Below are 13,987 nucleotides of genomic sequence, written 5' to 3' on the forward strand. Positions count from 1 at the left end.
GTTGCCATTGCCTTCTCCAGCTCTCAGGAGTTAGGGAAGTAGAATAGGGCAGAGTAAAATGCTAAGCAAAAACATGGCTTCAGTTGGAGACCAGCTTCAGTTTGATCCTATGAAATGCTCTGTGGCACAAACTGAACCACTCTGGTTTCTCTTTGAGGCAAATGACTCCACTTTTATACCCAAGCTTTTTGCCAACAATTACAGTCATAGGTAGGTAGGTTTAGTTGCTCAGTCATGTCCAACTCTTGTGACTCCATGGACTGTAGCCAACCAGGCTCCTCTGTCCATGGGATTCTCCAGACAAGAACACTGGAGTGGGTTGCCCTTTCCTTCTCCAAATCACAGTCATAGGGAGATGGATACTCCAGTCAGTAAAGGGGATCTGCACAGGACATCATCAACCTCTGCTGTATCATCTTTAGCTGTGTCCTCTTCTCTCTTGATTTATCTCCCTTAAAGTGGTGTACTGAACATTCTATGAATACATGTAATATCTGCTATGTGTATATCACTAACATCTCCTCCCAACCGTAGATCTTCATTTCTTAATTCATTGCACATTAGATGTCCTACAAAGTTCACATTTTCAGAACCAAAATTAGTTCTCATTATTTTATCTTCCCAAACTGAATTTGCTATATTTGTAAATGGTATTGCTACTCTTTTTGGTGGGGATCAAAATATTTTAAACTATCTATTATGTTTTCTTCCTAGAACATCAAATTCCATCATAGGAATTTGACAGAAATTTGTCACAGGAAGTTCTTTCTTCTTGTTTACTTCCCACTTTTAATTCCTTGCAAACTACCAGTAATTCCACTATGTTGACACTTTTAGCATTTGTTCATTTTCTTCAAAGCTTTAAAGGCTTTTCTACACATTTGCACTTAGAAGAATTAATGAAGAAATGAGGGAATGAATAATACTGAGCTTGCTTTCTCTATTCTTTTCACTTTTACCTCCCTTTCTTTAATCTTTGAACATACTTTTGCTGAGTTAACTTTTCCAAGTGAAACTTCTTCAACCTCTTTCCTCAGGTCACTTTTTTGTACTTTTCCAAATGTGGGCTTCCCTGGTAGCTTAGCTAGTAAAGAATCTGCGTCCAATGCAGGAGACCCTGGTTCAATTCCTGGGTTGGGAAGATCTCCTGGAAAAGGGATAGGTTACCCATTCCAGTTTTCTTGGGCTTCAGTGGTGCTTAGCCAGTAAAGAATATGCCTGAAATGCAGGAGACCTGGGTTTGATCCCTGGGTTGGAGAGAATCCCTGGAGGAGGGCATGGGAACCTAATCCAGTATTCTTGCCTGGAGAATACCAATGGACAGAGGAGCCTGGCAGGCTACAGTCCATGAGGTTGCAAAGAGTCAGACAAGACTTAGTGACTAAGCATGGAGAATGCTGTTCAGTTGCTAAGTCATGTACAACTCTTTGCAACCCCATGGATAGCAGAATGCCAGGCTTTTCTACCCTCCACCATCTCCTGGAGTTTCTCAATTTATGTCCATTGATTAGGTGATGCTATCCAAATGTCTTATCCTCTACTGCCCCCTTCTCCTTTTGCCTTCAGTCTTTCCCAGTGAGTAGACTCCTTGCATCAAGTGGCCAAAGTATTGGAGCTTCAGCTTCAGCATCAATCCTTCCAGTGATTATTCAGGGTTAATTTTGATCTCTTTGTAGTCCAAGGGAGTCTCAACAGTATTCTCCAGCACCATAATTAAAAAAAAAAATCAATTCTTCAGCTCTCAGCCTTCTTTATGGTTCAACACTCACATTAGTACATGACTATGGAAAAAAACATAGTTTGACTCTCTGTACCTTTGTCAGCAAAGAGATGGCTTTGCTTTTTAGTGTGCTCTCTAGGTTTGCCATAGCTTTCCTTCCAAGAAACAAGCCTTCTTTAATGTCATGGCTGCAGTTTGGAGCCCAGGAAAATAAAATCTGTTACTGTTCCCACTATTTCCTCATCTATTTGCCATGAAGTGATGGGACCAGTGCCATGATCTTAGTTTTTTTTGAATGTTGAGTTTCAGACCAGCTTTTTTCACTCTCCTCTTTCACTTTCATCAAGAGGTTCTTTATTTCCTCTTCCTTTTCTGCCATTAGAGAGGTATCTTCTGCTTATCTCAGGCTGTTGATATTTCTCCCAGTAATCTTGATTCCAGCTTGTGATTCATCCAGCCCAGCATTTCACATGATGTACTCTGCATATTAATTAAATAAACAGGGTGACAATATACAGCCTTGACATACTCCTTTGCCAATTTTGAACTAGTCAGTTGTTCTATGTTCCGTTCTAACTGTTGCTTCTTGACCCACATACACATTTCCTCTTAAAATGAAGACAATTCTGTATTCTTTAATGAATCTAACATTATGTATTTACTTAAAATCAAAGAGTATATTGTGGTTTGATGCTCAGGATATTGTCAGATTTATTTTCCCTAAAGCCCCTCCCACTGATCAGCTCTGGCCTATATAGGGAGATTTGATTAATTCAGTATAATACTAATACATCTCCCAGGTGAAATAGAGAATTAGGATTTAGAAATGAATGTTTGGTTACTTCTAAAATTGACAAAACACAACTTCTGAATGAAATGACAGTGGACAAGTTTAGTAATTACTCTCAAATGGCCAACAGGTACATGACAAATGCTCAACATCACTAATCATCAGGGAAATGCAAACCAAAACCACAACGAGGTATCACCTAATACCTATTATAAGGCACAAAGACAAGAGATAACAGGTGTTAGCCAGGATGTATAGAAAAGGTAACCCTTACGCACTGTTGGTAGAAATATAAATGGTTCAGTGACTGTGGAAACAGTATGGAGGTTCTCAAAAAATTAAATTAAAACTAACTATGTTCCAGCAATCCCACTTCTGAGTATATATCCCAAAGGCAAATATCAACAATGCAAAAACTGCAATTACTTTTGCACCAACCTACTAACATGGAGAATTTCACTTCCAATAATTACAAACTAGTTGACCCAAACCAGTCTTTTATCTGTCAGAAAAAAAAATGAAGAACCTGGTCAAAGTATTTAAGACATCTTTTTGAAAGTATTAAAGAGCTCACAAAACAATGAGGAAAAGTCAGGCCAAGATTTTGGAGAACTCAGAATAGTGACTGAAAATTGTCTTTGCTTTAGGGATATTTTCCCAACCTGAGAGAGGCAGCTGCAAGCTAAGTGGTGATCTTTGGTGATCTCCTGGATCTTGGAGGACAGAGGTCAAAGCTGGAATCCTGCTAAGGATGGAGACTCTGGCCTCAATTAACACCAGATCCATAAAGAGCTATGACCTCAAGGAAGTGTGAATGAGAAGTAAATCTGATAATCATAAGAGGTTGCAGCCAGAATTTTATCATTTAGGGTGAAGGAAACCCTCTAACATTTCCAAGAAGCTATCACAGATAATCCCTGGAAGAAGTTATCATTATCTTAGATATCAAAGTCTTCTACCAAACAATTTATTAAATATAACTTTTATCATACAACTAAAGATAGTAAAGCTAAGTTCTAAACATCAAAAATAACATATAGTAGTACCAAGCCCACAAAGACATGGGAATTTGGAACTATTGGACATGGCTAATAAAACACATCTTACTGTGGTTTTTAAAAAAATGTAAGATGGAATAATTTGTGAGAAAACTAGAAACTAAAAAATGACATAGGAGATATTAGTACACACCAAAAATGGCCAAAATCCAAAGCACTGGCAACACCAAATGGTAGCGAAGATGTGGAGCAACAGGACTGTCATTCACTGCTGGTGGGAATGTAAAATGATATACAGCCACTTTGGAAGACAGTTTGCCAATTTCTCACAAAACTAACCAAACTCCTACTATTCAATCTAGCAATCTCACTCCTTGGCATTTACACAAAGGAGCTGAAAACTCATGTCCACACAAATATCTGCATACAAATGTTTATGGTAGCTTTATTCACAACTGTCAAAACTTGGAAACAACCAATGTCCTTCAGTTAGTGAATGGATGATATACTGTGGTACATCCAGACATAGAAGAACTATACAAAAAAGATCTTAATGACCCAGATAACCATGATGGTGTGATCACTCACCTAGAGCCAGACATCTTGGAGTGTGAAGTCAAATGGGCCTTAGGAAGCATCACTATGAACAAAGCTAGTGGAGGTGATGGAATTCCACCTGAACTATTTCAAATTCTAAAAGGTGATGCTGTTAAAGTCCTGCACTTAATATGCCAGCAAATTTGAAAAACTCAGCAGTGGCCACAGGACTGGAAAAGGTCAATTTTCATTCCAATCTCAAAGAAAGGCAATGTCAAAAAATGTTCAGACTCCTGCACAATTGCACTCATTTCACATGCTTGAAAAGTAATGCTCAAAATTCTCCAAGCTAGGCTTCAACAAAGCACGAACCAAGAGCTTCCAGACATTCAAGTTGGATTTAGAAAAGGCAGAGGAGCAAGAAATCAAATTGCCAACATCTGTTGGATCATAGAAAAAGCAAGAAAATTTCCAGAAAAGCAGCTACCTCTGCTTCATTCTCTACTCTAAAGCCTTCAACTATGTGGATCAGAACAGAGTGTGGAAAATTCGTCAAGAGATGGGAATACCAGACCACCTTACATGCCTCCTGAGAAATCTTCTATGTAGGTCAGGAAGCAACAGTTAGAACCAGACATGGAACAACTGACTGGTTCAAAATTGGAAAAGAACTACATCAAAGCTGTATATTGTCACCCTGCTTATGTAACTTATATGCAGAGTACATCATGCAAAAACGCTGGGCTGGAAGAAGCACAAGCTGGAATCAAGATTGCAGGGAGAAATATTAATAACCTCAGATATGCAGATGACACCATCCTTATGGCAGAAAGTGAAGAGGAACTAAAGAGCCTCTTGATGAAGGTGAAAGAGGAGAGTAAAAAAGCTGGCTTAAAACTCAACATTCAAGAAACTAAGATCATGGCATCTGGTTCCACCACTTCATGGCAAATAGATGGGGAAACAGTAGAAACAGAGACAGACTTTCTATTCTTGGGCTCCAAAATCACTGCAGATGGTGACTGCAGCCATGAAATTAAAAGATGCTTGCCCTTGAAAGAAAAGCTATGACCAACCTAGACAGCATATTAAAAAGCGGAGACATTGCTTTGCCGATGAAGGTCCTTCTAGTCAAAACAATGGTTTTTCCAGTAGTCATATATGGACGCGAACGTTGGACCATAAAGAAAGCTGAGTGCCAAAAAATTGATGCTTTTGAACTGTGGTGTTAGAGAAGGCTCTTGAGAGTCCCTTGGATGGCAAGGGTATCAAACCAATTAATCCTAAAGGAAATCAGTCCTGAATATTCATTGGAAGGACTAATGCTGAAGCTGAAGATCCAATAATTTGGCCACTTGATGCATTGAGCCAATTCATTAGAAAAGATCTTGATGCTGGGAAAGATTGAAGGCAGGAGGAAAAGGGGGTGACAGAGGATGAGATTGTTGGATGACATCACCAACTCAGTGGATCTGGGTTTGAGCAAACTCTGGGCTATGGTGAAGGACAGGAAATCCTGTCGTGCTGGAGTCCATGGCAGAGGGGTGTGCATTGCAAAGAGTTAGGTATAACTGAGCGACTGAACAACAACAAAAAGAAACAAGTTATTAAGCCATTAAATGACATCGAGAGCCTTAATTATGTAGTACTAAATGAAAGAAGCCAATCTAAAAAGGTTACATACTGTAGGATTCCAAGTATGCAACTTTCTGGAAAATGCAAAGCTATGGAGAGAATACAAAGACCAGTGGGTGCTGTGGACTGAAGGGTGGGGGAGTGTTGAATAGGCAGAGCACAGATGATTTTTAGAACAGAGAAAATGCTATATATGATCCTATGGTGAGGGGTATAAGTCATTATACATTTGTCCAAACTCATAGAATGTACTGCAACAAGGGTGAATCCTAATGTAATCTATGGACTTTTGATAATTATGTGTCAGTTTAGGTTAATCAGTTGTAACAAATACCACACCAGTGGAGGATGTTGATAATGAAGAAGGCTATGCATGAATAAGGGTAGAGGGTATACTGGAAATCTCTATACCTTCCCCTCAATTTTGCTGTGAACCTAAAATTTCTTTAAAAAATGAAATCTTCCCAAATCATCCCCCCCTCCCTTTCCCGCAGAGTCCAAAAGACTGTTCTACACATCTGTGTCTCTTTTGCTGTCTCGCATACAAGGTTATCGTTACCATCTTTCTAAATTCCATATATATGCGTTAGTATACTCTATTGGTGTTTTTCTTTCTGGCTTACTTCACTCTGTATAATCGGCTCCAGTTTGATCCACCTCATTAGAACTGATACAAATGTATTCTTTTTAATGGCTGAGTAATGCAATGGCATTGAAACATGTATAATATCATATAAGAAACAAATTGCCAGTCCAGGTTCAATGCAGGATACAGGATGCTTGGGGTTGGTGCACTGGGATGACCCAGAGGGATGGTATGGGGAGGGATGTGGGAGGGGGGTTCAGGATTGGGAACACATGTACACAAGTGGCAGATTCATGTTGATGTATGGCAAAACCAATACAATATTGTAAAGTAATTAGCCTCTAATTAAAATAAATAAATTTAAATTAAAAAAATGAAATCTTAAAAAAAGATGACTTAAAACAAATAAACATTATATAATAAAAACTATGATAAAATAATAATTTGGTTTATAGATTTAAGAGAAATTAAATACATATGAAAAGATATTAGTTAACTGGAAATAGATCAGAAGAAACTATTCAAAAGAAGTATAGAATAATATGAAGATGGAAAATACAGACGAGGAAAAAACAACTTAGAAAATTCATGCTGCTGCTGCTAAGTCACTTCAGTCGTGTCTGACTCTGTGCGACCCCATAGATGGCAGCCCACCAGGCTCCCCTGTCCCTGGGATTCTCCAGGCAAGAACTGGAGTGGTTGCCATTTCCTTCTCCAATGCATGAAAGCGAACAGTGAACGTGAAGTCGCTTCATCGATTCATAGAGACAATCTAATATCCATTTCATTTGTGTCTCAGAAAGGAGAAAATGAAGTAGAAATAGTTGATGAAAAAATAGTTGAAAATACTATAGAACATATTAACGCCACCTAATCTCATATTTTATAAACCCAGTGAACCACAATTGGGAAAATTTGGCTTGCTTTCTCTTAGACACATAGTGACATCCCAGAAAACCAGAGACAAATTTTAAAACAGTTACAGGACATTATCAGTAAAGAAAAATATGGTTAAATTGAGAACTCACTTCTTGAGTCCAACAATAGAAACCAAAACATAAAGGAATGATGTTTACAATGTACTAGAGAAAAATGACAGTTTCAAAACTACAATTTTATACCCAATAGTATAAGCATCCCTCAAAAATGAATGCACAATGACATTTTTAAGAGAGCAAAACCACTACAAAAGAATTAGTCACTATCGAGTTGCACTAAGGAAAATTATAAATGGTATATTTTAGGCAGAAGGAAGATAATCTCAAACGAGAGGCCAGAGTGGTGGAAAACTGCTAATTATAAGGATAAGACTAATGAATACTGGCTAGGTAAAAGAAGGCAAAGGAGGTGACAGAGGATGAGATATTGGATGGCATCTCTGGCCTAGTGGCATACATGAGTCTGAGCAATCTCTGGGAGATAGTGAAGGACAGGGAAGCCTGGTGTGCTTCAGTTGATGGGGTCATGAAGAGTGGGACATAGCTTAGCAACTGAACAACAAAACAACAATAATGGGTGCCGGTGTTCAGTCCCTGCATTGGGAAGATCTCCTGGAGAAAGAAATGGCAACCCACTCCAGTATTCTTGCCTGGAAAATCTCATGGATGGAGGAGCTTATTAGGCTACAGTCCATGGGGTTGCAAAGAGTCGGACACGACTGAGCGACTTCACTTTCACTTTATGGGTTTAATACATTTAATATTAAAATACTTGACAGGAATAGCCTATAAATTAAGAGTTGGATAAATGGTTTTAAGATGTTCCAAAGTCTTGGAGAAGAGTTAAGGTATTGAAAAATATATACTTTGGTAATTTAAGACTGCTTGTGTAAATTTAGGAGATAAGTAATGCCGCAGGTGCTTTTGTTGCCTTGATCCATTGGCCCATTTCAGTGTGCCTGTTGGTCTAGAAGACTGTCCAGTATGCTTGCTGACAACTTAGTATCATGAATGCCTATATCTCTCTTCCTCTCTTCCTGAAGGAATTCTGCAGCTCTCTGAAGCTGATTCTACTGCAATGCTGCTGCTGCTGCTAAGTCGCTTCAGTCCGGTCCGACTCTGTGCGACCCCATAGACGGCAGCTCACCAGGCTCCCCCGTCCCTGGAATTCTCCAGGCAAGAACACTGGAGTGGGTTGCCATTTCCTTCTCCAGTGCATGATAGTAAAAAGTGAAAATGAAGTCACTCAGTCATGTCTGACTCCTAGCGACCCCATGGACTGCAGCCTACCAGGCTCCTCTGTCCTGATGCTGGTGCTGCTAAGTCACTTCAGTCGTGTCCGACTCTGTGCGACCCCATAGACGGCAGCTCACCAGGCTCCCCCGTCCCTGGGATTCTCCAGGCAAGAACACTGGAGTGGGTTGCCATTTCCTTCTACTGAAGTAGATACAATATATTTTATGCAGAAAAGCCAACTACTCCAGGGATACAATCTGGTGAAAAATGCCACAGCTACTCAGTCTTTCTGTAGAATGATCCTGTGTTTGTTTCACAGGTTCTCAGAGAATTTACCAGATGATCAACCTCAAGTTGTCCATACCAGTGCCTCACTCATTTAAACACCCTTTATTGGCTTTTCTCCCTTCTGCATCTCATATTCCCCACCTTCCCAGTTCTTCCTGGGATTTCTCCCAAGTAAGCCTCTGGCACGTAAGTTCTTATATGGGGCTCTGATTTTAGGGAAGTCCTAGCTAAGACAGTTCACCCAACTTGGCTCTAGAAAGCAGCCTTTTAGGACATGGTTCTAATATTGGCCTACTTGTGTGTTAAGTTGTGTCCGAGTAGCTCCTCTGTCCATGGAATTCTCCAGGCAAGAGTGCTGGAATGGGTTGCCAATTCTTCTTCAGGGAATCTTCCTGACCTAGAAGTCGAACCTTCATTTCTTAGGTCTTTTGCATCGATGAGTAGGTGTTTTTTTTTGTTTTGTTTTGTTTGTTTTTTTACTACTACCACCACCTGGGAAACCTGCTATCGGATGACAATATCAAAGCTGATGAAAGTGAATTGTGAAAAATCTTTTGCATGGTGTATTATCACAATTCACTGGACTATGGTGAATCACTAGAGTGGTAGACTGGGGTGATGTATAAGTTGGCAGAGGGAGGGTGCTGACTTTTGATATAACTCTAGTACCTGACAATAAAGGGACAATAACTATAATAAATAATGTAGAGATAGCTGTTTTTTCTACTGACCCAGGGGCTTTGAAGAAGGATACTCTTAGACTTAGATCATCTGTGATATCCAGAAGGCTTCACAGAGTATTTAAAGAAATCCTTATGTCCTGCATTCAGAGAACTGAATACACTATAAATCAGGCCCTCAAATTGTGGTAAGGATGTTACAAGGTATGAAAGAAGCTAAATACACTCCTAGCAGGGATCTTATACTAAAGTCTGGATCCTCACAGGGGAGGGACACACCTTACAATCTGACAGGGAAGAAGTGAGGTATATAATTGAAAACCTTAAACCCCCAATGCCCCTGAATCCTCCAGGCCAGCAGAAGCTGTTCTTTCCTTTGCTAGAGGACAGCACTCTCACTTTGCACTTAACTGTCAGAGACAGGATGGATGTAATTACTATCTGAGCAACAAGGCTAAAATGACTTTGATCCACACATATCAGCGGAATTCCCAGACGCTAAACATATAGGCAGCCAACAAAAGGGTTTCCTAATTCAAATCATCATGAGCAGTTGAGTAGAAGGCTAATGTTAGCTACCACAGTAGAAGCCTTTTAACCAGCCCATTAAAATTGCAACCTCTTCTTCCTATAAAAATAGACCATCTTGCCACTCCATTACCCTTACCTAGTTCTACAATCTACCTTCATACTTAGCACTATCTAACATTACTGTTTTGTCTACTTATGTGTTTCATTTTAATTATTTACTTTTCCCATCAGAATATAAATTTCACAAGGATATCTTTGGGGGTTTATTTTGTGCATTGATGTATCCTGAGCATTGGAACTACTGCTGCCACATAGCAGAGACTCAGCAATCTTCGATTAATGAATAAATGGACTTTCTTTACTACCACAGAGATACTTTTTTTCAGAGTTGTACCATGGGTGCAGTTCGATTGGTTAGTATCAAGGGGTGATTTATTAAAAAACAAAAACAAAAACAAAACTTGTGGCATCGTAAAGATATTTTCCATTCCTTTGTATGAAGTGTAAGTATTCTCAAGAGGCATACCTGGTAGACTCAGTGTACAAAGATAAACACTTTAGGTAATTGGTTGATACTTGTCCTGTGGATTGGCACTTGGATTTTGTTATTTTGAAGCATTTTTTTAATCTTTATTGTCATCCTCTGGGATATGATTCATTCTATTACATTTTATTTGTCATTGCAAAATCCAAAAATCCTTTAAGGAAAAAATGGCATGTATTTATAAATAGTATTAATTATCTTTTGAAAAGAACAGTTCAATGGCCCTAGAGTTTGGAAGGGGTTAACGCACTATCCAGCATGCTTAACCTACTCTGAGAGAGGAATATGTGTACTCCAAAGACCTGAGTAATGATGCCATTAACCTTTCCTAGCCTAGCTCTATAAGGCACTTCACCATTGGTTCAAGTGACTCTTTTTCTTTTCATTGCAACTAGGTGGAATTTTTATTAAGTGTCATTAATCAAAGGTGAAAAATTCTCTGAGCAGGAAAATTGTCAGTGAAACTGGCTGCTGTATGTGGAAAAAAATAAATAAAAGGGTTGGATAATTATATATTAACTCAAGCAGTAATAGACTTTTCAAATCATCACAGGTTGCAGCTCCTCTTTGATTTTAGGGGTCTAATTTGGGGGAAGACCTATTAATCTTTTTTCCATTTCTTTGCCTTTCTTATTCAGTAATTGAACTGTTCAGGTGTTATTGATTAATGTAGCTTTCTTAAATGACAGGTTGGTATGGCAGCCAAAGTTATTGTCTGTGATTTTCTTCTGAAATGACTCATGAGATATTCTGGAATGTGGGGAAAGAATAAAGATTTTAAGTTTTCTTCCAAAGACAGACTTCAGCACCACTACACTGGGGGCGAGGGGACCAGTTTTTCTTTGGATCACTGGTGTTGAGGCTAATTGGAATGAAATTTAATTTGTATCCAGATTAAGAGTTACCTTTTCACAAATATATACTATTTGGGGGAATGGGGTGGGGGTGGGACTTAGAAATATCTAAGCTTTTCACTGAAGTAACTGCGGGAAGAAATTCTATTCCAGATGTAGCAGATTGAAGTTTATGCTGCAACAAGTGGTGAGTAAGGCTTGTCATGTTTTTAATAGGCTCACATCACAGAGGAAAAACAGAACACAAGCACGAGAACCAGGGAAAAACAAGATCAGTAGAAAGTAGGTATTTAGAAAGGTAGACCCTATGGAATTATATCATAGCCCAAAACTGCCAATATCATTTATTTTGTGGAACAAACATCTGTGCTTTGCAATATAATCGGGGGATACAAGTTCTGTTTAGTTTGCAACTCTGTTTGTTTCTTCCCCCACACTGTTTGTGTTAATTGCCCCTTGTGGATGGGCTGCATAATCTCTAATCCTCATAGTGTGCAAGTGAATTTGTGCTGTGCTTCTCTCAAACACACCTGCAAGAAATTTTAATAGCTTTAAAAGCTGAAGATTTCCCCCTAACTCCCTATTGCATAACAGTCCTGACTACCTGAGGTATCATCACAAAAGATAATTTAATAATAACAGCAATGATGTAGGCACCTGAAATTCCATCTGGTAGTACACACTTTAGCATGTATATATTAGAGAGAGAGAGGTTTCTATAAACTTGGCTAATGTAAGTCCAACAGAATACATATATGCTGCAAACTCTTTTGCTTGGATGTCCAAAGGAAGATCTCAACAATAGTTAATAGCAGTGAATCCATTACAAGACGGTGAATGCTTTGACAAATTATGTCTTGTTTCATACCACCCCATGAATTTTTCTCTTAATGTTGAATTTAGGTTAGAATAAATTTGTATAAATATAGAATGGGAAAAATAATCTGCTTCACTAACTATAGTTTTGTTGGAGTTACAGATTTAAGAAAGCAAAAATAAATGATATTTTTCTAAACTGTGCAACAGAGTTTAAAGATTTTCCAAACTTTCAAAATTATTCATTTACTATACCTTAAAAAATGGATAGTCATTTTGTAGGGAAACAGATTATCCTAAACAGGACTAATTTTTTTTTTTTTTTTTCGTAGAGGGATCAGTAACTCTGTTGCATGGACTATTGAATGAATGGATAAATGCATAAACTAGTCAAATCTGTGAGTTCATTAAGGCTAAAATTTTAATTTATTCATTTATCATTTTATTTAGTCACTGAGTCATGTCCAACTCTTTGTGACCTCAGAAAAGTCCACCAGGCTTTTCTGTCCATGGGATTCTCCAGGCAAGAATATTGGAGTGGGTTGCCATTTCCTTCCCCACTATTCATTTATATGTATTTGCAATTTGATTTATTCTGGGCATAAATCAAATTTTCTAAGTGGGCAATATTTCTTGATTTTTGGACTTAACTATAGAACTGTACATCTTACTTGTCATTAACCAAGTATTTTGAAATTGGACATATGAAAGTTAGAAGAACAATGTGTATACTGTGGCTCTGAACCATCTGCTTTCTCATTATCATGTTGCTCTTTCACTGCCATAGAATATGTAATAGAGGATACCTTGGAATTTCCTATTATTAGATATTCTCAACTTAACGGAATCTCCTTATAGCTCATAGGATCTCTGGTGTTTGTGAAGGAAATAAAAAGGGAGGAGGAGCAGAGGTTGTCTTGACTAGTAGAGAACTATCTATAATTTGTTCTTCATTTCCTGTTTTAATGCTCTCATCTTGCTACTGACTAGTTTTATTTCATATTTGATATGTATTAAACTATTTTAACTCTTACTACTGCAAAATATTGCTTAATGCAGCATATTAAACTTTACCAAAGGCAAAAAACAAAAGCTATTTTCAATTAAGAGAGTTTGAGAGTTTGGATGCCATTGAAGCCTCACCTGAATGCGTGTCTGGTCTCTAGTCTTTCTTCAGAGCACATGTAGCATTTTAAAAATTGGGACTGAAACTTTGATCCAGTTTAGCTCGGCATCAAAAAGAACATGCTGCCAGTCTGTTTCTTAAAAGAAATAATCCAAGCGAGGCAACAGAACTCAAAAGCTATTTTGAAATGTTACAAATTACCTTTGCAGTTAGTTTAAAACGCCAAATGAATACGATATACATCCACAACCGGAACTGACTTTTTTAAGTTCAAAAATATTTGATGGTGTTTCTAGATTTGCTCAGTTCTTTCTTGTTTTTAAACTGAGGTTTTACCCATTTTATTGCAACGCTAGCTTTTTATCAAATAGAGAATCAAGGAAATACAGTTCACAGCATATCTTTCTCACATGTATAAGTGTTAGTCGCTAAATCATCTCAGACTGTTTGCAACCCAATGGACTATAGCCTACCAGGCTCCCCCATCCATGGGATTCTCCAGGCAAGAATACTGGAGTGGGTTGCTGTTCCCTTCTCCAGGGGATCTTCCTGACCCAGATATCGAACCTGGGTCCCTTGTATTACAGGCAGACTCTTAGCCGTCTGAGCCACCAGGGAAGCCCTCTCACATGTGTAATCTCTCAGTAAGCAAAATAATCTCTAAAAATAGAGTAGGTTAGAATAGGTTCTATTTTATTAATATAAAAA

Source organism: Bubalus bubalis, chromosome 9 (assembly GCF_019923935.1).
Source record: "Bubalus bubalis isolate 160015118507 breed Murrah chromosome 9, NDDB_SH_1, whole genome shotgun sequence".
Lineage (NCBI taxonomy): Eukaryota > Metazoa > Chordata > Mammalia > Artiodactyla > Bovidae > Bubalus > Bubalus bubalis.